The sequence below is a fragment of the Protopterus annectens genome, chromosome 14.part0, assembly GCF_019279795.1.
Source record: "Protopterus annectens isolate FY-2018-M chromosome 14.part0, PAN1.0, whole genome shotgun sequence".
Taxonomy (NCBI): domain Eukaryota; kingdom Metazoa; phylum Chordata; order Ceratodontiformes; family Protopteridae; genus Protopterus; species Protopterus annectens.
In genome coordinates, this window is record NC_056748.1 from 444,772,113 (window position 1) to 444,798,955 (window position 26,843).

A 26,843-nucleotide genomic window follows, 5' to 3' on the forward strand; every position below is an offset into this window, starting at 1 on the left:
CCCTGCAGTCCAAGGAAAAGCAATTTCAAAACAGACTATTTCTAAATGGATTGGACATTGCATCAGATTCTGTTATTCCTTTCATGGAAAGACTGTTCCAGCCAATGTCAGACCACATTCCACCAGAGCTACAGCCACCTCTACAGCATTCTTAAGAGGGGTGCCTACCAAGGACATTCTAGAAGCTGCTACATGGAGCTCCGTGCATACATTCTCCAAACACTACAATCTCTCTCTCTATACTCCAGATCCAGAGCAGGCTTTGCTTCGGCAGTCCTGCAGGGTTTGATTGCCACACCATCTTTTCCCTAGAGCATTCCTCCTCCCCAGCTAAGCTATGGTATTCTACCCACATGTTATGACTGCAGTTGCATTCTTGAAGGACATAGTACAGTTTTGTACCTACCATAAATGTAGATGTCCGATAGACATGCAACTGCAGTCGGATTTTCCCTCCCTCCATACCCCTCTATGCCTAGGGTCCACTCCTATCCCTGTTACTCTTAGCTGGGGATATCTGTTATGGTGTATTTGTTTTATTGCTCATTTATTTGTTTGGAATCCTGTTTTTGTCTTCCAATTTGATTACAGCCTTCCTTGGAGGGCACCTGGCATCTGGGGCAAGAAACACTGAAGAAAATGGCGTCGGCTGATGCTTATGTACTCCAGCCGCTCTGACGTCGGAGAGAAATGCGACATCAGCTGACGTCGGACCCAGACTTTGGAATCCGGCCGACCGAGGGCTGCCTTAGGCAGGACAACCCACATGTTATGACTGCAGTTGCATGTCTATCGGACATCTACATTTATGGTAGGTACAAAACTGTACTTTGTCCTGCCTCAGGCAGCTCTTCGGTCGGCCGGATTCCAAAGTCTGGGTCTGGCCTCGGCTGATGTCGCACTTCACCCGGCGTCATAGCTCCTGGGGTATAAAGGCATCAGCCGATGCCATTTTCCTCAGTCTTTCTTGCCGCGCGGTGCCCAAAGCAGAAGCTGTTCGCAAGTGCCGGTCGGTCAGATCCAGAGATTTCAACTACCGAAGACTTCTAAAAAAGCTAAGTACCCCGTTGGGGACTCTTTCTTGCCTCAGCCGATGTCAGACAAAGTAAATAATTGTTTAACTTGTGGGAAACAAATGCCTCATAAGGATTTCCACTCTTACTGCCTTCCTTGCTTAGGCCCAGACCATGACGTATCAGCTTGTTTAGCCTGTGCTTCCTTCAACCGACGGACACTTAGACGTCGGTCGGAGTTTGCAGAAGAGTTTTTTGGCTCTGCTTTTGCATATAAAATGCCGTCGGAGACTCCGACTACACATTTAGCTAAAAAGCGCAAGGAAAAGGACCGACACTCGCGGCCCGCGGTTTCGGCTGAAACCACGGTTAGGCCTACCGCGAGTGCTCAGTTTCGGCTGAGACTGAGACCTCGGTTCTCCCTTCGGCCGAAAGCATACCTCCGACAACCGAGGCCACACAGGCCATGGCTGAGTCGGCTACAGAACTTCCTACTGAAGAAGCAGGCACACAAGATTTGTCCGACACTATTCCGTTGGACATCTCTACTCCTGCATGTGGGACAGCTAGACCCCCTGCTTCTATGTCTATCAAGGCCTTTTCCAGGGCAAAAGCAGCAAAACTTTCCAAGGCCTTACCTACAAAAGCTCCCTCTCACAGGCCTACCTCAAGTTCTCAGATTCTCAGCCTTGCTGAGGACCTTATTTCTCTGATCAGGGGATCCCAACCTCAACCAGACAGGGCCTCACAACCTCCTGAAAAGAGGCCTAGGACTGAACCCCCTGAACCTCTCTCCTCTGACTATTCCTCGGATGGTTCAGATTTATCTGACCATCAGGAAGGCCCATACTCACCCTATGAGGATTCTGATGCAGAAGACTCCATTCCTTCTGCCTCTCCTCCAGAAGAATTTTCATTTGGGGAAACCCTACACTCTATGAGGGAACACTTCCAATGGCAGGGTCAGGATTTTTCTGATTCTAGGAAAAGGCTAAGGACTTTTTTACACTTACCACAGCATAGGCCTTTAGCCATACCACCTGTACTATCAGTTGTTGATGATGCATATAATGATGCCAGTACTGCCCCTGATTCTCTTCCCCCGGCCCCTGCCAAACCTGACAGATACTACAGGGTCCTGGATTCTCACTTCCACTTGTATAAGGCCCATGCTGCAGACCCAGAAACCATTTCTCAGGGCCCTAAAGGTGTTGCAGCTGCCTCTGCCAAAAACCCCCTACCCTCTGAAAGAGAATCTAGAGCATTAGAGAGATGGGGTAAAAAGGTTTATACTTCTGCTACTCTTTCTGCCAGGGCTTTAAACTGTCAATTTCACATGATACAGTACCAGGAATTTTTGTTAGATCAGCAGAATAAAAAGCTGACCTCTCCTGAACCTTTAGACTGTAAGTCCCTTCAGGATTTGGTACACAACTCTCAGCAGGTCAGTAATCATTTCTTGAAATGTGGCTATGATGCACTGGAGGCTTCATTTAGATCAGCTATGACTGGAGCAGTGATTCGAAGGCATGCCTGGCTAAAAGAACAATCCTTGCCAGACCATGTTAAGGCTAAACTCCTAGATGCCCCTATGGAGAAACAAAGTTTATTTGGCTCCCCTGCACAGGAGGTTCTAAAGAAAGTGGAAGAAAAAGCAAACTCTGTCCAAACAGTCAAGGATTTCCTGCAGGTCCAACCTCCGAGGTTCAGCAGAAATTGGCCTTCAAAGAATTGGTCCTTTCCAGACACCTCTAGAGCACAGAGAGGCAGAAATAGACGCCCAAGAGGCAGAGGTCAATCAAGGGGTGCCTACAGGGGTCGTCAGTGGCAACCTGCCAACCAGAGAAGTGCCGCCACAGCTGCGACTGCAACCACTTCCACAGGACAGACACAATGACTTGGCTCTGATTCCGCCTACCAGGGAACAACTGGAAGCACCCTTGGGCGGAAAGCTAGCTTTATTTTAAAAAAACTGGCATTGTATTACAGGAGACAAATGGACTTTGCAAACAATAGACAAGGGCTACAGGTTTCACTTCCACACTCTACCAAAAAAGAGAGGAATGCCAAACCTTCCACCAAACCAGAAATCAGAGGCTCTAAAACAAATCATCAGCTTACTAAGGATGAGAGCAATAGAAAAGGTACCATTTATGGAACAAGGTCAAGGATTTTACTCCAGACTATTCCTTGTACCAAGAAAAGAAAACCAATGGAGGCCTATTCTCGACTTGTCCGCACTGAACACATATCTCATTGTTTCAAAATTCAAAATGCTGACCCTACAGCAACTTCTTCCCATGTTGGGCAAGGAGTCTTGGCTGGTGACTCTAGATCTCAAGGAGGCATACCTGCATGTCCCTATACGACCAGATTGCAGAAGACACCTCAGATTTCTTGCAGGATCAGAGCATTATCAATTCTCAGCATTGCCCTTTGGCTTATCTACTGAGCCCAGAGTATTCACGAAATGCCTGGCATCAGTAATTGCACATTGCAGGCTTCAGGGAATTCAAATCTACCCATACCTGGACGACTGCCTAATACAAGCGGACAACAAGACAAAAATAATAAAGGATTTGGCCTATGTCATACAACTGTTGCAAGCCTTGGGATACACAGTCAACATACAAAAGTCAAGACTAGTGCCATCCCAAAGGATAACTTTTTTGGGTGCAGAACTGGACACAATAACTGAGATGGCTTTTCTCACAGAAGAAAAACAAAAGCAACTACCAGTCTACTTCATGGCATTAACAAGACAAACTCAGCTTACTGCAAGGAAAGTCCTGCAGGCCATGGGTTACATGGCATCCTGCATAATCTTGATCCCACATGCCAGGCTGCATATGAGAAAATTACAATGGTACCTAAGGAATGTATGGTCTCAACACAGACACAGTCTAGAAGCCCTGATACCAATCATTCCATGCCTGAAAAAAGAATTCCTGTGGTGGGCTCAGGCCTGCCAGATCAACAGACGATTGCCTTTCCACAAACCACATCCAAGGCAGACCATCACCACGGACACCTCAGACCTAGGCTGGGGGGCACACATGGAAGACAAGTGTATCCAAGGCCTATGGTCCCAAGACCAGCTGAATCTACACATAAATCTAAAGGAGATGCTGGCAGTGAAGCATGCAATCGAGGCATTCAAATCATTCCTCCAGCAAGGACACCTGCTGATAAGGACGGACAATACCACAGTCATGTGGTACATCAACAAACAGGGAGGCACACATTCATACCCTCTATGCCAGATGGCAATGGACCTGTGGAACTTGGGCCTGAATCTCAACATCCAACTGCAGGCCAGATTTGTACCAGGAAAAGAGAATTCACTAGCAGACAGCTTAAGCAGAACTACCACGGATGCTCACGAATGGATGCTGCATCCAGACATCTTCAAAACCATAACAAAGAAATGGGGAATGCCAGAGATAGACCTGTTCGCCTCCCCACTCAACCACCAACTGAAGAAATTCTGCTCAAGAGTATACCACCCACAAGCCTGGAGAGTGGACTCCCTCTCTTTCAGCTGGAAGGCCCTGACAGTATATGCCTTTCCACCTCTCCCATTGATGTACAAAGTTCTACTGAAGATCAGAGAGGAACAGCCAAAGGTAATTCTGATAGCTCCAGACTGGCCAAGGCAGCATTGGTACCCACTACTGAGAAGCATGTCTCGGACGAACTCATGGCCTCTACCTCTATGTCCTTTACTTCTAACGCAGAACAACTACAAGACCCTGCATCCAAACTTAAAAACCCTGCAGCTATCTGCTTGGAAAATTGCATAAAACAAAACCAACCTGTTTTATCTCAGAGGGTTAAGGACATTATCCTGGAGGCTCGCAGACCCTCCACAAGGAAAACATATTCAGCCAAATGGAAGAGATTCCTCATTTGGAGTGCAGCAAAGGGAACAAATGTCACACTGGCAAACCTAGCACGCATCCTAGAATACTTAGCAGAATTGTTCCACAATGGCCTGTCCTATTCTTCCATTAAGATTCATGCATCAGCAATTTCAGCAGAGTACAACATGGATCCTCCTGTCTTCTCTCATCCTCTCCTCAGACAGTTTTTGAGAGGGATCAAAAATGTAAAACCTCCAAGGAAACCACCTCTGCCTGCATGGGATCTCAATTTTGTGCTAGAAAAATTAACACTACCCCCTTTTGAACCAGCAGCAACAGCAGACTTACAGTTCTTATATTGGAAAACTGCCTTCCTGCTAGCAATCACTTCAGCAAGAAGGGTATCCGAGTTACAGGCATTAATGGCAGTGCAGCCTTTCCTTATCTTTCACCAGGATAGAGTGTTTCTGAGAACCAATCCTATTTTTATGCCAAAGGTGGTATCCAGGGTATCCTTGAACCAAGCTATTCATTTACCTGCATTCTTCCCCAACCCACAGAACAGGGGGGAAAAACTACTACACACCTTGGATGTACACAGACAACTGTGCTACTATCTGGACAGAACTAAGGCCAGCAGAAAAACTGACCAGCTTCTGGTAGCTTATGCAACAGGAGTGCAAGGAAAGGCACTTTCAAAACAGACAATCTCAAAATAGATAGGAAATTGCATTCGATTCTGCTACTCATTTCATGGAAAGACAACTCCTGAAAATATCAGGCCTCACTCCACAAGAGCTACAGCCACCACTACAGCTTTCCTATGAGGTGTGGCTACCAAAGACATTTTAGAAGCTGCTACTTGGAGCTCCGTGCATACATTTGCCAAGCATTACAATCGTCCTTTATACTCCAGATCCCGAGCAGGTTTTGCAACTGCTGTTTTACAAGGGATCTTAACTACACCTTCATTATCTTAGTGCCTCCTCCCCCAGTTTGGCTATGGTATTCTACCCATATGTTATGACTGCAGATGCATCCTTGAAGGACATAGTACAGTTTTGTACCTACCATAAATGTAGATGTCCGATAGGTATGCATCTGCAGTCAGGATTACCCACCCTCCTTCCCCTCTGTGGTATTCCTAGGGTACTTACCCCTCTCTTAGCTAGCTGGGGGAATATATTATGGTGTATTTGTTTGTATGTATATATGTATATATACTTTTTGATTTCTACTGTTTGGAAATTGCTACTTTTATACAAATTTAGCCTTCCTAGAGGGCACCTGGCATCTGGGGCAAGAAACACTGAGGAAAATGGCGTCGGCTGATGCCTTTATACCCCAGGAGCTATGACGTCGGGTGAAGTGCGACATCAGCCGAGGCCAGACCCAGACTTTGGAATCCGGCCGACCGAAGGGCTGCCTGAGGCAGGACAACCCATATGTTATGACTGCAGATGCATACCTATCGGACATCTACATTTATGTATGCACGGAGCTCCAAGTAGCAGCTTCTAAAATGTCTTTGGTAGCCACACCTCATAGGAAAGCTGTAGTGTACAAAGCTGTACTTTTTTTCTTTAAAACATGACAGAAGTATCCGCATAATGACCCCAAACAAGGGAGGGGGGGTCGTAATTTTCAACAGTGAAGACTGTAAAAATCTTTTTCAAGGTATTTTGTTTCAGGAGGAAAGCTATTTGCGGGTATCCAAGAATCAGATTAATATTTCCTACTGGCGTATTGATGGGTGTTTGGAAGAATATTTACTAGAACAAAGGATCAGTCAGGAAGTTTATTCTTTTCTATTAAATAATTTTCCCAAGGTACCAAGTATATTTGGCATCCCTAAGATCCACAAAGATGTTTTGTCACCCCCATTTAGGCCTGTTGTGGCAGCAGGGGGGGGGTCTAAAACATACAGTTTGGCAGTCTTTGTTGATCAGATGGTTAAGCATGTAGTTAAGAGCATAACACATCTTGTGAAAGATTCTTGGGACTTTCTGGGACAGATTAAGCAAGATTTATGGAATCCTGATCTGATTTTTTTTGACAGTAGATGTACAAGATTTATTCTGCTGAATTCCTAGAGAGGAAGGTTTGGATTATTTTGAAAAAAATGCTGTTTCATCATTCTAGTTCATCTCCAGAGCGTGTACAGCTTGTTTGTGAAATTGTGGCCTTGATTTTAGATAACTATATATTTTTTGAAGGGCAATATTTCCAACAAACCAAAGGAGTTGCTATGGGGGCAGCTTGTGCCCCCGTTTATGCAAACCTTGTTTTATTAGGGTGGGAGAAAGAGTTTATTTTTGAAAATAGGTTTCATTTGGATATTTTGTTTTACAGCAAGCACCTGGACGATATTTTTATTTTATGGAAGGGTACGAAGGAAAGCATTGCTGGTTTTGTTGAATATCTAAATGGCACTACCCATTATTTGAAATTTACCTATGAGTGTAATGAGAAAGAAATTCAGTATCTTGATACCACCATCATTAAAGATGTGTGTTGTTTTAGATCCAAGGTGTATAGAAAGAAAACTTTTTGTAATTTTTACCACCATTTCCAAAGTCACCACCCACTATACCAGAAAAAAAGTATTGTCAAGGGACAGGCAATCAGAATTTCTAGAATGACTTCCCATCTTGAGGATGTCATTAAGGAATTCAGTGATCTCAGGAACATGTTTCTGGAGAGAGATTATCCACTACAATTTGTAGAGGGTATTTTACAAGAGGTTTTGAGAGAGTGGGGTTCTAAATATGAACCTCTACTAGGTAGAGATCTTTCTAAAACCAAAAAATGTGAAACAACAGAGAGTTCTACCCACAACTTCTCCCAGGCATGTGTGGTGCAATATAGTACACATTATAATGACATCAGAAATATACTTTGTAAGAATTGGAACATTTTTAGGAGTGACCCTAATATTTTACAAGCAGTGGGTGAACAGCCTATTTTTTGTACTAAAGTGGGCCGCAACTTGAAACTTACCTTGGAGGATAACATGAACAACAGTAGTGAAAAAAATGAATTAATTCACCAAAGCCTGTGGTTGTTGTACACAGTGTAGATATATACTATTGGCTGCTAGTTTGAAACTTGATAATATCAACCAGGACACGGTGTTTTTCAAAAAAGGTAACTGTCAGACTAGCAAAATAGTTTATCTGGCAAAGTGTAATTCCTGCCCGGGGTTTTATGTTGGGAAAACTGAGAGGGCTCTCAGGTCCAGGATATATGAACACTTATATGACATTAAGAATTCAAAAGAAACCAATGCCTTATTTAGGCATAGTAAAATATGTGTTAATTTCTCTGGATTTAAGTTTGGGATATTGGCTACCATTGAAATAAACCCCAGGGGTGGCAACTGGAAAAACACTTTAAACAAGAGGGAACATGATGTGGCAGCTTCGTTTGGCAGCTAATCTGTGTCCAGGATTAAATGATTTTATATCTATCTTGCCTGCTTTAAAAGAAAGAATGGAAAGGGTTTAATTTTAACATAATTTCTTTACAGAAACGTATTTTATTGTATTTTTAGTGTTTATAGTGTATGCCTTTAAGGTATTAATTTATTCAAGAGATCTTTTGTTTGCTGGGATTCCTCACCTATCCTGTGACAGTGTAATATATTTAAAACCACATGACTGTTTGTATATTGTTCTGAGGAAGTCAGTTTTACTTTGATGAAAGCGCTTAACCTGAAAAATAAACTTGTGTCTACTAGTCCTACTGGTGAATTTGTGGTTTTTAGTTTTTATTTTCATGAGTTTGCTACAATTATTTGGTTTCAGTTCAATTTAATAACAAATAATAAAATAGAAAACATTAAAATACTGAATATCTATTTAAAATAAACACCAGAGTTTCAATTCACTGGAAATATAAAAAATAACATAGATGGAAAGACTAGTGTCTCTATTCTCTTAACGGACTGAAGAATTACTGTTCCCTGCTTACTTGCTAGACCAAGACAAGCTGAAGTGTGTTTGTTGTGAGTTCCAATAACAGAGTGTTTAATGTCACTATCACATTTCTCACAAATGTCTAAATATAATTTCAGTGTTGGCTATAGAATGAAATCACATCTGGCCCCGACTAGAAGCTGAACCCGGATCTAGCACAGATGTGTCACAGTACACACCTAGGGCTTTGCTACAGCATCTGGATACTGTAAAACAATTCCAACCTTTCATCCCTCCTTTAGAAACTAACCTAGGGTAGCAATTGGTTCACCACTACTGACAGTAAGAGCCCAGGCCCTTCCCAAACATGCGTGTCTGGCTGCATTCAGGCATGTGAGATAAAATCTTTATGGTGAAAACCATGTCATTTAATTTCTGTGTATTTTTCTTAAGGTTAGTTGAGCTGAGCTTAACCCCTTCCCTTCCAGCATCCTCTGTTAACATATATACATTTCTTCAGTTACAACAGTGCAGTATGATATAAATGTATATTTCTTTTCAGTCTAGCAGGACCCACTGTTGATACATTTTTAACACAAGTAGTTTTACAAATACATTTTAACACAAGCATTTGTACAAATCAGTTTGATATACAAATGGCATAAAATCATACCTCCCAACTGTACCGAATTACCAAGTTTTGGGGTCCAAATAATGGGGTTCCATGATTCCCAAGTAGCACCCCTTAATTTCTGATTTCCCAGCACTTTTATTTTATTTCCAGGCCTTTGAGCTGCTATCATCATGTGGGTGATGACATCAGCTCAGTGAAACAGGAACAGCCTTTCAGAATTGACCTGAAGGGCTCAACGTGCATGCATTTCTGGCTGCAGTTCCAAATCCTTAGCGGGAATATAGAGCTGCCATTATGAGAATGAAGGGTGTGTGTGCCTAGCCTATGAAGGAATGAAGCAAATCCTTAGCAGGAATATGCAACTGCCTAGAGCTGCCATTATGAGAAGGAAGGGTGTATGTGCCTAGCCTGTGGAGGAATGGATGAAGCAGACCTGCCTTTATGCTGCAGCAGAGGTATGCAACACTGGATATGCTGCTGCAGCAGAGGTATATGATGCTGGATATGCTGCTGCAGGAAGAGCTGTCATTTTTTGTGGACAAAGCAGAGGTAGGAGGATGTGTGTGTTTGTGAAGAGCTGCTGGTGTGTGTGGATGAAGCAGAGCTTGGATATGCTGATGCAGGAAGAGCTATGTGGGCATGCATGTGTGGGTGTATAATGCCCTAGGTGAAATATACCTGGTGGCCAAGAGGAGTTACTTAGGCTCAAACCTTGTACCTTGGGTACAGGTAACAAGAGCCTAAAGTCCCTACCCACCACTGCTTGTGAAAACTTTCCAGATTTATGCCTTATATTTTTGTTCTGTTCCTCATAAAATCTGTGGTTTTCTGGATTTTTGTGGCAAATCAATAAATGATTGAATTCAATAAATAATGACGGGCATTTGAATTTCAGACTTCACATTCTTCAGAAAATACATGTAACACAAATCCTTTTATTCTAGCAATTTTCTAAGTCTATAAGATCAGTATTTGAAATATGTCCCTATTTTTGGGGCTGTATTCCCCCATTATTGGCTTTGTCCAGGTTTTTTGTACTAATAGGTTGAGAGCTTTGGTGAGAAGTGAGAAGTGAATTCATTAAATGATAGCCATTTAAGTTTCAGTCTTCCTATTGTTCAGAAAACTGCTAATTTGGCATATTGGTATGTTGCTCTGACTGTAGTGCACAGGGTCTTGGGTTCAAGACTTGGCAGTGAAACATATGGTGGTAACACATCATTTTATTCTAGAAACTTTCTAAAATTATACAAGCAATGTTTAAAATGTGTCACTGTTTTTTGGGCTTTTGTCCCCTCCCCCAATACATTTTGGCTTTTTGTAGATTTCTTGTGCTGCGAAGTTGAGAGATACAGTTGAGTGGATTTTACAAGTAACTGAGAGCTTCAGGGGGAAGAGAAGTTTAGTGTTGCTTATGCTGAGTCTGCTTGCCTTATTAATAGCATAACAGGTTAAATACTTGCTTTTGATGCAGAATGCTGTGGGTTCTACTCCCACAGTATGTAGATAAATTGCTGATACTGTACTGTGTTGTTGTACTTTTAAAGGGGATGGGTGTAACAAGTCAAGGGTGTAGTTGCACATAAAACCGAATTGAGAAAATGTCATGCACAAGGGCATTTGTGCCTCAGTGGAAAGAGCAAAAAATATCATTAGCCCAAATTCAGGAACAGAAAATCATAATTATTATGTTCTGTTCTGCATTATAAGAAAAATATTTTTTAAATGAGCACATTACATTTTCCAGCATTTAAGATAAAACACATATTTTTCCACTGCAGACAGTGGAGAAGCAAGAGTGGCCAATTAACTGCACCTGGATTACAATGCTAGTTTTGATGCTTCAGTATGAATGGTAGGACAGGGTCTGTCAGTACTTGGACTAAAAATTGGAAGTCTTAAAACATGCTGTTCCACCTAGTTTATTTTGTTGTGCATTTACAGCTATTGAGTTGGTCTGATAACACAAATCAGAGTAAGTCAAGCAAAAAAATGAAATCGAAAATAAGTTCAAGAAGCTTTGCAAGATGCCATGGCTTACACTACTGTCATTTTATATATATATATATATATATATGTGTGTGTGTGTGTGTAAGTAGACTTTTTTGATGGAAATGTTCTGAACTGGGCAGTTTTGTCATTATTGGTTCATATATTTTGTTTCATTGCCTACTGGAAAAATGTTCAAACAATAAATTTAAAATGCACTCTAAGTCTAACAAGTGTGCTGTATTATACAAGAAATATAATTTAATAAACTCAGGAAGGTGTATCAAAGAACACATGTATGTTTCTTGTTTTCTGTGCAAGGGGCAGGGGACTATGATTTGAAAACAGCCCAAAGGTAATCTTTATCCACCACTGGCCACTGTGGCCAGATGCATTTTCTTTGGATGTGGTGTAGGTTTCAATGCTGTTTCTGTGAATGAGAGGTTTTAATGGTAAGTCTGTTTTCATTGTGAGAAAGTATTGCTTTGTTTAGCAGATGTCTATTAGTGTTTCTGTATTGTGCTATAAAATGTAAAAATAAAATCCAAATAATCATTGTAGAAGTAAAGTAGTATGCACATTAGTGTTTATGGTAAATGGGGTGAAATAGCCAGGTAATGGGATATTGGAATGGCTGCAGGTGGACTCTAGTGCCATATTTTGGTTGTCTGTTCTTCAGTTTGCGTTTGAAAGTTGGTATCCCACAATCCCATTGGAGTGGTTGGGGTTACATAATTATGTATGGAAATTTTATCTTAATCAGCGTACATATTTGTACCTATTTTTCATGGGCTTTGTCCATATTTTTGATGTTTCCAGGTTGAGTGGTATGCATAAAATTCTTTACAAAACTCCAGCTAGCTATGTTGGCATATGTTACATGTGCACTGCCCTACTGTCTCTTTGGCATAGCTGGCACTACCTCATATTGTCACATGTGGATTTTGCAGTGTGTGCAATTTTGTTTATGAGGGTCTGTCAGTATCTCTTTCACACATGGAAAGAAGTATTAGAAACAATTGTTACAATGATTGTAATTCAGTGGGTTTGGTTTATATTGGCATTTGTTCTCACTGTGAAGCATTCTACATTGGCATGACCAATAGGAAACTGTTTAAAAGGATCAAGGAGCACTTGTATGCCATCAGGTCTAAGGACAACAGCAACAGTGCATTGTGCAAGCATACTTTGACCTTTTCTTATTTCAAGACATTTTATTTTTCTGTGTTAGAAGATGTTGCTGAAGATTACAGGGGGGGGGGCTTAATAATACTATATGTATTAAATGTATTTTGTAAATGTACTGGCTGTTTAAATAATGTTGGCATTCTAATTAGAATTAATTGGTTAATGAGATTGTTACTGTTTGAATTTATAAATATATAAACTGACATTTTAAGCATGGTTTTATTCTGAATAAGTCCTTCTGGACAAAAGTGCTGTATAAAACCAGGTGTGTTTTTTATTATCTGTTCTCCTGCATTTGCATATGAGTGGATGATTTTTATTTTTTAGTGTTTTTTTAATATTTATCCTTTTATTTTGTTGTTGTGATTTACATTTAGGTACTCCTTGTACTATTTGTGTGGCTTTCATTGCTAGGGCTATAAGTGATTGGAAGAACAAACTTATTTTGAAACGTTTTCTCCCTGCTTCAGCTTTTTCCTCAGGTACTTTTTCACAGGTTCAGACCCCTCTCAGAAATCTAAGGAGTCCAGGGAACACCATAAGCATTCTCCTGCTCAGACCCCTCCACAGTCATCTTCCTGAAACCCTCCTAAAAATGTGCCAAATATTTCGGATCCTAAGCCTTCAGATCTGAAACAGTATACGGCTCTGTCCTCTCGGCTCCTTGTTCCTCGGTTTCCTTGGAACTGGTATCTCCATGACTGAGGGCCCCTTTCTTAGAAAAAACTCCTAAAAAAGTCCTCCAGGCCACCCTCCGCATCCTCTTCCATTAGGTACTTCCATAGTCTTTCTGAAGTGAAGTGGAAGTGGATAGGATGATGAGGAAATTCTCAGAACACAGATTCAGATGGGGTATTTCCCAGCTCTCTCCCTCCCCCCAGATCCATGAACCATCAACCTGCATTTCTACTCGTCATTACTCCTTCTCTTGTTTGACCATTTGTTTCAGAGTCTATGGATCCAAAAGCAACGGGAGCCGATACATTGGATCCAAAAGTTATTCCAACTTCAACTCCAGCTACTTCCCTCACCTGATCGTCTCCAATTCTGCTGGAGCATGATGGTTCTCAGAGCAGAATCTTCAGCATTGGATCCGAGGGGTTGACTTCAAATCCAAAGTTTTCAGAGCTGTCACTTCCTCTCGGAGCCTCAGTGCTTGATAGTTCGGCTCTGACTCCTTCCTTAGAGCATGGGATTGGGGAAGTTCAAGGATTGTCTGCTTCAGGAGCCACATCTCCAAAGGGATTTTTCTTGGTCTGTCTACGTCCCTCAGCCTTTGAGGTGGTGGAGAGAAGTGTTGACTCTCCCTTCTTTGGATCCATACACTATTCCTTCTCTGGATCCTGTGTCTTAGCCTTCACATCCTACACCTCAGGGACAGCCAGCTCAGAAGAGCTTCCAAACAACTCCATCAAGGGAGAAGGGAGATCCCATCTCTTCAGATACCTCCCCGGAACATTCCACTGAGGAGGTCTGTCATAAGAGAACATGCAAGAGGAAGCACTTGGATTCCGAACAGGAATCCCTCACAGAAGACACTGTATTTGATGAGGAAGAAGGTTCCCCTAGATCTCCACTGGAAGATATGTAATTTGGGAACATCCTAGAAGATCCTTTGTCAGAAAGGTGGTTGGTCTTCCCAAATCCCTTCCCAGGAGGAATAAGTGTTCTTGGAAGCCTTCGGTCTGGCCCATTTATATCTTGGGTTACCCCCCCTGCAGATGAGCTTATAGATCTTGTCTTCCGCAGGGCTTGGAAGGAGCCAGACTCCATGGACCCTATCCCAGAATGCCTGGATAAAATATTAAGTGCATCAACATATAAACAACACTGGACAAAAGGGATTCCTGTAGATGCCATGATTGTTGCATCATCCACCAACAAGGAGCTTTTGGAACAGAGCTTCACCGTCCATCACTCTAACAGGGAATGTAGGGCTTTGGACAGGTTTGGGAAGTGGGTTTATATGTCAGTGACTTTGGCATTGTGATTGCTTAACTACCTCACACATTTCGACAGATTACAGAGGGACTTAATAAAGGAAGCCTCTAATTTTGCACCAGTGTCTCTGTCTACAGAGGAAAATAAATCTTTTCCCTTGCAAGTCCATTTCAAACCCATCCTCGAGGTTGATCTTGCATGCCTCAAAAGGTACCTCAAGGGTGGGCAGTTCAGCGTATAGACATAAAGAGACATGCCTGGATGTGGTTATGTGATTTTTGTGGAACCCTTCAAGGAATCACTCATCAGTGCTCACTTTGATGGTTTGTCTTTGTTTGGGCCAACAGTGAAAAACAGTCTCTCCCATAATGAACAGAATGGAAAGACCTTGTCTGCTACTGAAATTTTGCTTTTCTACCCCAAAGAGACCCTTTTCTAGGAACTGGCGTGGTGGTAAAAAAATGTGGTTCAAGAAGTCTCAATGTTCTTTCTTGGAGTTGTACAGAGATTTTTCCCCCAGAGGTGGAGAAATAGTTATAATGGGAGACGTCACATGCATGGCAGGGGGTGTCTCAGAATCAAGGATCTCAAGATATTTTCTTGAACAGGTCCTTTCATTGTTCCTGAAAAGTTGCCCAACTCTCCCTCTCTTACGGCAGTCGGGGGGCACTTATCCTTGCACCAAGAAGCCAGGCTAGCCATCACAAATGACCTTTTGGTGCAGAAGATCATATCCAGAGGATATTTCATTCATTTTTTACACATTCCAGTAAAACCAAAGAAAATTCTCCCCGATGTTCCACCCAATTGGAGGAAGACAGCAGGTCAAGAAATTAGACTTGTTAGACAAGTCATTCAAGAGGTTCCAGCAGACCAGACAGGATCCAGAATTTACTCAAGGTTCTTTTTAGTGCCAAAAAAGACGGGTACCTGAGACCAATTTTGGATCCAAGTTATTTGAACCAATTTTTGAAGAACTCTGAATTTCAGATTATCATGGTTCATTTCACTCTTCCTCTTCTTCAGAAGGATGACTGGATGTGCTCAGTCGAGCTTCAATTTGCATGCTATCACATCAAAATGAACAGATGCTCTCAAAGGCATCTGCACTTCCAGCTGGGAGCCAGTCATTACCATTTCAGAGCCCTGCCCTTTGGTCTCACCAAAGCCCCCAGGGTGTTCACCAAATGCATGGCAGTCATAGCAGCTCACATGAGAATGCTTGGATTCAGAGTGTTTCCCTATTTAGATGAGTGGCTGTTAACTGCACCAACCAGACATAAACTAATAAAAGCCAGAGATTGTTTGCTGCACCTGGCACTCTCACTAGGAGTCACCATCAACATGCACAAATCTCATGTTGAACCAGTTCAAGTAATAACTTCATTGGGGCTTTCCTAGATACAGTAAATTATTTAGCACTTCTGCCTTAGAACAGAATTCTTACATTGAGGATACATGTCAAGCAAGTTCTTTCCATTCTAGCACCTCTGGGATTAGGGTTGATGGCTGCAAATATAACATTGGTTTCCACTGCCTGCTTACAGATGAGAATTCTCCAATGGACTGTAGGGGTACAGTTGTCTTTTCATTGCTTATCCCTTGAATCTTCCCTTAAGATTGCCTCAAGTGTGCAGAAATTCTCTTCTTTGATGGGTCCAGTCTTAGGAGATTGATCTAAGTCGTCCGTTTATCCTTCCTCCACACAGTGCCACATTGAACACTGATGCCTCCCATTTAGGATGGGGAGGACATTACTCGGAATGGACCTTTCAAGGCATGTGGTCAATACAAGAGACTAATCTGAATATCAGTGTCCTAGAGATGAGAGCAGTGCTTTTTGTGTTGCAGGCCTTTCAGAGCTTTTTCTATCTAGGGACTGTTGCAATATAAATGGGCAAAATGTCAGTAGTCTGGTACCTCAAAAAACAGAGGGAACCCGATCCTACCTCCTTTGTCGAGAAGCAATGAGGATGTGGCTGTGGGTGATCTCTACCAACCGCTTTCTAGTAGCAATGCATGTACTGGGAAAGTTCAGTATTCTAGCATACAGACTCAGCAGGACCATCCTCATGCCTCACGAGTGGTCTCTCAATTAGTGTCAAACATGATCTTCCATAAGTGGGGTCAACCTTGCTGTGATCTGTTTGCATCCCCCCCTTCAGCAACAAATATAGCAGGTACTTTGCCCTTACCCCTACTCAGGAAAACTCACCAAGAGATATTCTAGTCCATGTTTAGCCCTCCAGTCTCCTGTATGCTTACCCCTCTCTGCATCTCATTCCCAAGTTTCTTCAGAATGCACTTCAGTTGAAGAGCAGAGTGATCCTCATTGCTCTCTTATGGCCTCAACAGGTATGGTTTGCCTTCCTCTGGTTGCATGCAGTGTGCCCTCCTTTGATGCTGGATCCCAGTCCAGATTTCCTATCTCACCCATCAGGACAATTTCACTCAGATACTGCAGGCCACAAGTTGACCACATGGTTTTTCCAATTCCTATGATGGCTAGACATTCCAAGCTTTCTTCCCCAGTTCTAAAAATCTTAGTCTATTCACATAAAGCCTCTACTAGAAAGGTTTACAAGAGTAAATTGAGAAGATTTGCTATTTGGGCTCATCAGAAACAATTAGATCCCGTCACTGCTCCAGTTGCAGCAGTTTTAGATTTCCTTGCTTTGATTTTCCAGGATGGAGCAAGTTTTTCCACTGTTAAAGTTCAATTGGCAGCCATCTTCAGTTATCATATAGGGAATAATGCTTTTACTTTGTCATCATATAAATTGTGTAAAGCATTTCTTAGCAATACTTTCTTACTGAGACATCCAATAAAGGACACCACCCCTCCTTGGGACCTCAGTAGGGTTTTACAAGCAAAGCTACACTGCCCCTTTGAACCATCAGCTAAGGTGGATGTGAAGTCTCTTTCTTGGAAAACTGTGTTTTTAGTAGCTATAACTTCTAAAAGATGGGTATCAGAACTCCAAATACTGTCTTCCAAGCCATCGTATTTAATTTTTCACAAAGATAGAGTTACTTTACGCACATGTCCTTCTTTCTTACCAAAAGTTGCCTCTGAAACCAATATCAATCAGGTCATCAATTTGCCACGTTTCATAAAATAAAGGAGAATACACCCTTCATTTTCTTGATGTACATGGGTAGTTGTGTTTTACCTAGACAGAACCAAGGCATTCAGAAAATCTGAACAACTATTTGTTAACTTTTCTGATATAAGAATGGGAAGACCAGTTTAATACTACCTTGCCTAAATGGATAACATATTGTATTTCCTATATTTATTCCTTGAAATGTATTGCCTTACTTAAACAACTGAAGGCATTTAGGCACATTCAACTAGGTCTATCTCTACTTCAGCAGCCTTTTGGCCAAGCGTTGCTATTGACTATATTTGTGCAGCAACCACTTGGTCTAATGCTCATATCTCTATTGTGCATTACAACTTGGACATCATTTCCAGAAATAGAGATGCCTTTGGTTCCAGTGTGCTCTGGCACATCCTTCTATGAGAGCCAACCAAGGTTACTAGGAGAGCCAACCAAGGTTACTGTAGCTGGGGACTCTTTCCCATTCATTGAGGAACGAATGAAAATGACAACATCAGATAAAGAAGTTATGTACTCACCATAATGTTCCATCTCTGTTGTCCATTTTCATTCTTCCTCAACTTCCCCATCTTTACCCCTGTCCTTGTCTTTGGGAGAGACCTAGCAGAAGTGTTAGGAACCATAGTTCCTGTTTGAACTCCTGATCTTTCATATATCTCTTTCCTGTCATAGCATTGTTATTGTTATTGTATTGTGTGAGTATAATGTATATAATAGCAGCAAACTCAATCTGAGTTATTGTAGTGATCAGGGGCATTATAGGTAAGGGAACTGCTTGAGAGTTGGTTCCTAGAATCTTTAGAAAGTGACCAAGTTGGATCCAAGGATCAGATCTGAACCCATTCAACCAATGGACAACACAGATGGAAAGTTACGGTGAGTGCCTAACTTAATTTTTTTTCTAACATTTTTACTTTTAAGGTAGAAAACAAGTGTTGTTTAGGGGCTCTTAATTGACTTTCAATCTCATTTTATTTGGAGTGTCACTTTTCAATTTTGAGAAAAAGGGCTGTCAAAACTTAACTTTTTTTCTGACTAAAGTTGTGTTAAATTACTGCTTTTTGCTGTGTATTTTGGTGGAAAAACTGACTTTTTAAAATATACTTAGCTGTTTCACTTACTACTTCTGTCAAGCTTCCCTGTGATTCAGGCATCTTTTTAAATTTCGCCGTGAAATGACCCACTAGTTTTTCCTTCTTCCAACTGCAAAAAGAAAAAAAAAATCCAAGCAGCCCTTTCTCCTTTGGCAAGCTTCTAAATTTTCTCAGCTGCTGATGGGCAACAACTGTGGCCATTTCTTGTTCCTCAAACCATTCATCTTTTTCCTTGTCCTTAATGTGGTCATGGCTGATGAGGAGATAAAATCATTATCATGGTCTGACCATGGCCTGGTCTGTTTCCACGGTTTCCTTTGAGCTAGAACAAATCGCTCCATTTGTGTTTGTCCATTTCCAACAGCCACATGAGACCAGTGGTTTGATCATAATCTTGTTTAACTATGAAAGTCTGGGTGTCACATATAGTTCACCTGGAGGGCACTGACTGTTCTTGCAGAGAGAATTATTATGGATGCCTGTTATGTGGCATACAATTTAGAAACTTGATGAAATAAATCAGTGGCTTGTCTACTCAGATTTCTGCCAAGTCTAATCAGCAAACCAAGTTTCATCAAGCTGGACTGCACATATTTTTACAAATGGTCTGGCAACTTGTAATGCTTTTTCATTCTGTGAAATTCAGGAGCTGCATTTTTTTTTTGCATCTGTTTTTCACTTCATATGTATCTTTTTTCCTCAGCAGTGGTGAATCAGTAGAAGCTGTCTTTTCATTTTTTCACCCTATCAGACTTGTCATGGCATCTTCATTGGTCATCAGGCCAGGTAATTTCTTGATACTAAGGGCTTTTTCCAAGTAGATTTTTTCCCAAATATAACAAGAGACTGCAGTCATCCCTTCACTAATAAAATCCACTATAGGTCCTCTAAATATGAAAAGCTAACTTCAGAGCTATTTGTTGACTTATTGGATGCTACAGAGCACATTTTTGGTTTCCATTTTGTTGGCTGCATTATAAGAGGTGAAGCAGAGATGTGTATTACTACTGTTAAGCTGGTGGAATACTTATCACACCTAGTAAGCAGGGATGTGTATTACCATTGTTATGCTGGTAGTAAACATATTTATTACACTTAGTAAGCAGGGATGTGTGTCACCATTGTTACACTCGTAATAAACTTATTGATTATACTCCTCAAGGTTATGTAACATTAATCTTTTGAAGGACTGCCTGGATTTATTAATGAACTAGTTAAATCAAGAGTCAACTTAAGTTGAATTATGAAGAGCCTGAGGTGGTACTAGTGTATAGCACTATGTTTGTTCATCTCAGGGTTCCTGTTTCTTCCATCTCATTTTAATGTTGACTGTAGAGTCTGTTTATCAGGAGTGGAGCCGGAGAGCTTATCAGTAACATGCTGACAGTAAAGACTGAACATTCAGTGTTCTTAAATTTTCATATTTTCATTCAGAAATATTTGTGAATTAGACACCTGATTTTATGATCAGATCTGAATGCAGTAAAATTTATATATTGGTATCATTCAGGCTTTACTACTGGAGTGCTTTATCCCTAAATCTCTCTGATTCTTACCTTGATGATATGACACTGGTGCAATATTGTGCAGCCTGGTTGCTATGGTCCTATCACCTCTGTGGTATGGGAATTGCAGTAATAGCCAGTTGTGTCTTTTTTAAACAGTTTTATTAAAATATTACTTAAGACATAGGCACACTCTTTAATAGAAAAGAAAACAAACCATATTAACATTTTTCCATTCAACACTTTATACATTACACTCTTTCCTTATAACAACTGTCTTCAGTCCAGCGCTACATAAATCACTCAACTCCTGCCTTTCCTTAAACATCACTCCAACTCCTGAACATTACTCAGCATGTATTAGTCCCACAAATTCCATTTATTTGTATGCAATCTGCTGCTTCCCTTTTCTAAAGACACTTCTTACAATATGAAATTCTTCAAATACAGTTGGTTTAGATTTTGATTTAAATTTTCTAGTAATTACTTTTTTGTCAACAAGCAGATTTAAACTTAATATGACTTTACTATGTCTAGGGAATTCAGATCCTGAGTATTACATAGGGAATTATTAAAATCTGTCAGATCATTACACTCCCAAAAAACATATTCCCAATTACCTCTTTCTTCCCCATCACACCTCCAAGATTTGCTATCTGCCTGAGGAAAAGTTCTTTGAAGTCTATTGAGGTATAAAAATACCTACAGTGGATATAAAAAGTGTACACACCCTGTTAAAAATACCAGGTTTTTGTGATATAAAAAAATGAGACCACAATAAATCATTTCAAACAAATCTGTTAGGAGAAAAATATAAATTAAAAACATACAATAAGCTAGTTGCATAAGTGTGCAAACCTTTAAACTAATACTTTGTTGAAGCACCTTTTGATTTAATTACAGCATTCAGTCTTCTTGGGTACACACCTCCCATCAGTTAAAAAGACTTTGATTAACCTCAAATAAAGTTCAGCTCTGCTAGTAGGATTTTCCTGACATTTACTGCTACAGCAAAAGTCATGGTATACAGAGAGCTTACAAAGCATCAAAGGGATCTCACTGTTGAAAGATACAAAAAAAAAATTCCACAATATTGGATATACCATGGAACACAGTGAAGACAGTATCAAAAAGTGGAGAAAAAAATTGGACAACAGTGACATTGCAAAGAAGCCTCAGTTGAATTGTACAGGTTATAGGTCACATTAAAGGTGGGAAAAGTTTTGAAATGATTTATTGTGGTCTCATTTTTTTGGTATTTTAACAGGGGTGTATAAACTTTTTATATCCACTGTATGCAAACACTTCCAAACAAAATTATTTTTTATTTTTTTAATTGGTTTTAAAACAATAAATAAACCAATTAGTAAACAAATAATTATTTACATAGGCCCACAGCTGATCAATACATCAAAGTTATACATCTGCAAAAATTTATATTTTTCAAGCAAGTCTTTAAGTTTAAACCATTATTTATATGATTGTGTAATATTCAAAGTTCTCATATTTACTGTATGCAAGTCATTACTGCAAACAATTTTTGCCATACTAATAAATTCAACACTAGAGGGGTAACTTTCCTTTTACAGTTTTTAGTAACTACTTTCCTGGCTATAGCAAGAATAGACCAAAGAAGAGGCATTTGGGTTTTTGGAATTATCTCAGGAATCAGAGCATTAAATTAATCTAAAGATTTAGAAATATTGCATCTTTCTGACCGTAGGATCTTGAATAAAGTCATTAATTTATTTCCAAAAAGGGGAGATGACGTCACAGTCATATACAATATGTGTCCAGTCAGCTATTATTTCAGAATCACATCTTCAGCATTTAATTGTATTTGATTTATACATAAGTGCAAATTTGTTAGGAGTGACAAAAGCTCTGTGTAAAATATTGCAAGTGAAAAATTTCCACTATAATGAAGAGTTTTATCGGTAGATTTTGATATTAATTTATTGTATTCTTTAGAGAAGTTTTCATTATTAATTTTTGAGGAGTAGTTCCAATAGGAATTGTCTAAATATGTGAAATCTAACTTAAGAATATTATGAATTTATGACAAATATGATTTGTTTTTCATTGCATTATTATTGGTATTTGTTAAGAATTCCAGTAATGTGGGGAACAATTTCTTATCTAGGTTAAATATCTTATTTTACCTCTCTGCTCATAAAGTCTCTAAATATTTGTAAAATTAACCACTTTTCAGAATCCTGATTTGTATTTGGACCTTAAATTTTCAACAGTATATTGTGTGTGTGTGTGTGTATATATATATATATATATATATATATATATATATGTGTGTGTGTGTGTGTGTGTGTGTATAAATATATATATATATATATATATATATATTAAAGTGTATCTAGATATGTAGATATATATATATATATATATATATATGTGTGTGTGTGTGTGTGTGTATATATTTTATATATATATATATGTGTGTGTGTGTAATGTATATATATATATAATATATATATATATATATATATATATATATATATATATATATAAATATATATTAGAGTGTGTGATATATATATATGTGTGTGTGTGTGTAGTATGTATATATATATATATATATATATATATATATATATATGTGAGTGTATCTAGATATGTAGATATATATATATAAATACAGTTATAAGAGAAACAATATTTTAGGGAGAATTATCGTCTTAATAAGCATTCGTCTTTCTTCCATGGTAAATAATTTGTTCCAAATTGTGACTAAACTTAAAATTTTATCAACAACCTGTTGAAAGTTTGTATCATTTTTTTTTTGCTATACCAAGGTATTTCATTTGATTGCAAGTCCAATTGAAATTAGAATATTTTTGTATGAATTTTCTATTTTTGTATTAGTTAATAATGAAATTGTTTTATTATGATTAAATCTTAACTTTGAGATTTTTTTCAAACTGACTCATAGAACTAATTATATCTTGTAATGAATTTCCTATATTTCCTGTTAGTAAAATATCATCAGCAAGGAGTTGAATGTTTAGTTTAAAATCTTTTTTTTATTTTGATAGTATTAATGTCCTTATTGGATTTAATACTATTAGCAAAGTGTTCTATAGCTAATATGCAAAGTAAAGGTATTAATGGACAGCTTTGTTTGGTGCTTTTTTGTAATTTAAAGGAATGAGAATGAAAAGAACCTATTTTAACATAAGCACAAGAGTTATTGTATAACTAAGAAATTAATGCAATGTATTTATTTTTATTTTATTTATTTGACATTTCTTAACTGGGATAGTCAGACTGGCTCACAAGACCCATTTTCATTGGAGGCCTGGGGAGAAAAGCTCCACAATTTTAGAAAATGACAGGAATTGCAAGCAAACTACAGTGTATAAGTATACAGTGAGTACATTGCTAGTTTAACTGTGCTAACACTGTATACAAAGACTTCTAAACAAAATTAGTAGACATAAGTATACAGTGAATACATTACACATTTATCTTGATAGCACTTCACACAAAATTATAAATTTGCCAAGACTTTTAACATGAGTTAGTGTCACTGCCTCAGTGGTAGGATATTTGCACAATACCGTTAGCTCACAATTAGCGCAGCTGAGAAATTATATACTTTAAATGTTTTAAACAAGTATGACCGATTAACTGAGTCAAAAGTCTTATCTGAATCAAGACTAATGATAGAAGTTCTTTTTTATTTTTATTTGAATAGTCTATTAATGTATGTGCATATTCTTATTATATTATCACGCACTTGTCTTTTTAAAATAAACCCAGTATGGTCATTGTTAATTAGTTTAGGTATAACTAGATTAATTCTGTTAGCGAAAATGGATATGAGCATACTATAGTCCACATAAAATAAGTGATATGTTTTAAAGTATATGATATAAAGGAATATTTCCATGATGGGGAATTCAGCAGATGTTTTTATTTCCATATAGACCTTATGTAATAATTTAACTGCATCATTCTGTAGTATTTTATCTAGTTCTGGTAAAAGATCATCTAAGCCAGATGTCTTATTATTTTTAACTTTTTTGATCTTTTATTTCTGTTAAAGTGAATGACCTTTCAGTTTTTTTATTTGTTTACTTGTTCATTTATTATTTATATTTTCCTTTTGTAAAGTTTCAGTTATGTCATCATTATCTGGGTTATTTGTATTAGTATTTATATTTTCATAAAATATTTTAAAGCCCTCAAGAATATCTTCAGTATTTGTTCTACTTTTTTTTATTATGTATATATGTTATAATTTCTTTGAAATTATTGTTTTGTGATTTCCTTCCTCTGGGCCAGTAATCGAGGAGTCTCAGTCATCAACATGGACACGTGTGAAGGGTGTTCACTTGGAAAAAAATTCCTTTAAGAGCATACAGGGAACACACTCATGCTCTGGGGCTGGGTTTTCCTCTCTCTCACCAGGTCCCAAATAAGACTCCACACTGACTACAGCTGTAGAGTTGAGTCCTTAGCCGCATGGTCCAAGCCAAGTCCTCTACCACCCTCTGTGAAACCAGTGCTCTATGTCCCTGCTCCAAGTAGCTGACACGCATACTCTCTGAGATTTGATTTTCACACACACACACACACACACACACACACACACACACACACACACACACACACACACACACACACACACACCTGGGAATGGCTGGCACAGATTTACCAGCTGTTCCCCCTCTGCCCAGGCTATCAGGTAGATACTGCTACCAGAACACTCCAAAGCCAGCTACTCTGAGGTTCTTACAAGAGTACCCATTCATACTGAGTAAAATTAATACTAATACAAATGTCAGTGTTTGACCAATGCAGCAATAGTTTCAGGAGCATCCACAGTGTCACCAAATAAATATAAGTACTCTCAAGGGTTAAATATTTTCTAAAAGACCAGCCACAGTAAAAAGTTTAAATATTTAGTATTTTAATGCTCTTTTGTTATTTATTATTAAATGTATCTGTTTACAGTAAAGATACTGTCAGGCCCCAGTGGCCTAATGGATAAGGCATTGACCTCTTAAGCCAGGGATTGTGGGTTCGAGTCCCATTTGGGGTGATATAATCTTGGGTTGGGAGGGTGGCCTTATGGTAAGGTGTTTGCCTTACAAACAAAAGGTGCAGGGTTTGAGTCTCACAAGGGATAATTGGCTAGGCTTAAAATGGCTCACAAGGGCAGTTAGCTTAGTACCAATCTATGAACCTAGGTCTTTTCAGGCTTGTTGGCTGTTGGTGAAGCACCCACCAAGAGGAGAAAACGCTGAGAGAAGAAGGGAGCCACTTTTGAGATTTTAAGTATTTTTTCTCTGTTTATTTGCTAAGTTTTTCTGCATAGTTGCCTAGTTTGAGCATTTTCTGGCTTGTTAAACTTGATTTCTGCATTAGTAGCTGTATTTAGAGCACAACCAAAAGCTGTTTACTGAATTTCCTGTTTGCACTTAATTTTAAAATCGTTTTTTCTCAAAACTTGCATATTTTCTGTCTTTGACCTAGCACTCTTGTGTGGGGTCATTTACTGCACTGTTATAACTTGATATTACTTGTGAACCTCTGCTATCACAAAAAAAAAAAAAAAAAAAAATTTTGCTTTTTTCCCACTTTTCTGAGATTTAAAAAAGTTCAGTTACAGGCTTGCTGTTCCTGAACTGTTTGTAAGTTTCTGTGAGGCCATTTTTGCTTGGGCTAAGAGAAAGTCTCTCTGTTGATCAGTGGCAGTGAAAAACATTGAGCAGCTCCCCTGCCCCCCGTGGGAGTGGTTACTGACTTGAAACTGTAGTTTTATTGACCAGTAGGGGTCATTTCCAAAACTCCTTCATCTTCCTCTCTTAAAACCTAGTTGCCTCGTGGGTTTGGCATCTTTTCAGGCTTGTTGGCTGTTGGTGAAGCACCCACCAAGAGGAGAAAACGCTGAGAGAAGAAGGGAGCCACTTTTGAGATTTTAAGTATTTTTTTCTCTGTTTATTTGCTAAGTTTTTCTGCATAGTTGCCTAGTTTGAGCATTTTCTAGCTTGTTAAACTTGATTTCTGCATTAGTAGCTGTATTTAGAGCACAACCAAAAGCTGTTTACTGAATGTCCTGTTTGCACTTAATTTTAAAATCATTTTTTCTCAAAACTTGCATGTTTTCTGTCTTGAACCTAGCACTCTTGTGTGGGGTCATTTACTGCACTGTTATAACTTGATATTACTTGTGAACCTCTGCTATCTCTGAAAAAAACAAAAAAAAAAAAAATCTTGCTTTTTTCCCACTTTTCTGAGATTTAAAAAAGTTCAGTTACAGGCTTGCTGTTCCTGAACTGTTTGTAAGTTTCTGTGAGGCCATTTTTGCTTTGGCTAAAGGAAAGTCTCTCTGTTGATCAGTGGCAGTGAAAAACATTGAGCAGCTCCCCTGCCCCCCGTGGGAGTGGTTACTGACTTGAAACTGTAGTTTTATTGACCAGTAGGGGTCATTTCCAAAACTCCTTCATCTTCCTCTCTTAAAACCTAGTTGCCTCGTGGGTTTGGCGTCTTTTCAGGCTTGTTGGCTGTTGGTGAAGCACCCACCAAGAGGAGAAAACACTGAGAGAAGAAG

General features: G+C 39.3%; 1 protein-coding gene and 1 non-coding gene across 2 annotated transcripts in view; both read left to right on the top strand.

Annotated features, from left to right (window-relative positions):
- The window catches only part of EVC2 (EvC ciliary complex subunit 2), a 1,983,677-nt gene that overhangs the window by 745,683 nt on the left and 1,211,151 nt on the right, over positions 1-26,843 (top strand). The window lies entirely within an intron of this gene.
- Positions 25,259-25,331, top strand: TRNAK-CUU. Its single transcript has one exon. It is a non-coding gene; the product is annotated as a tRNA-Lys (tRNA).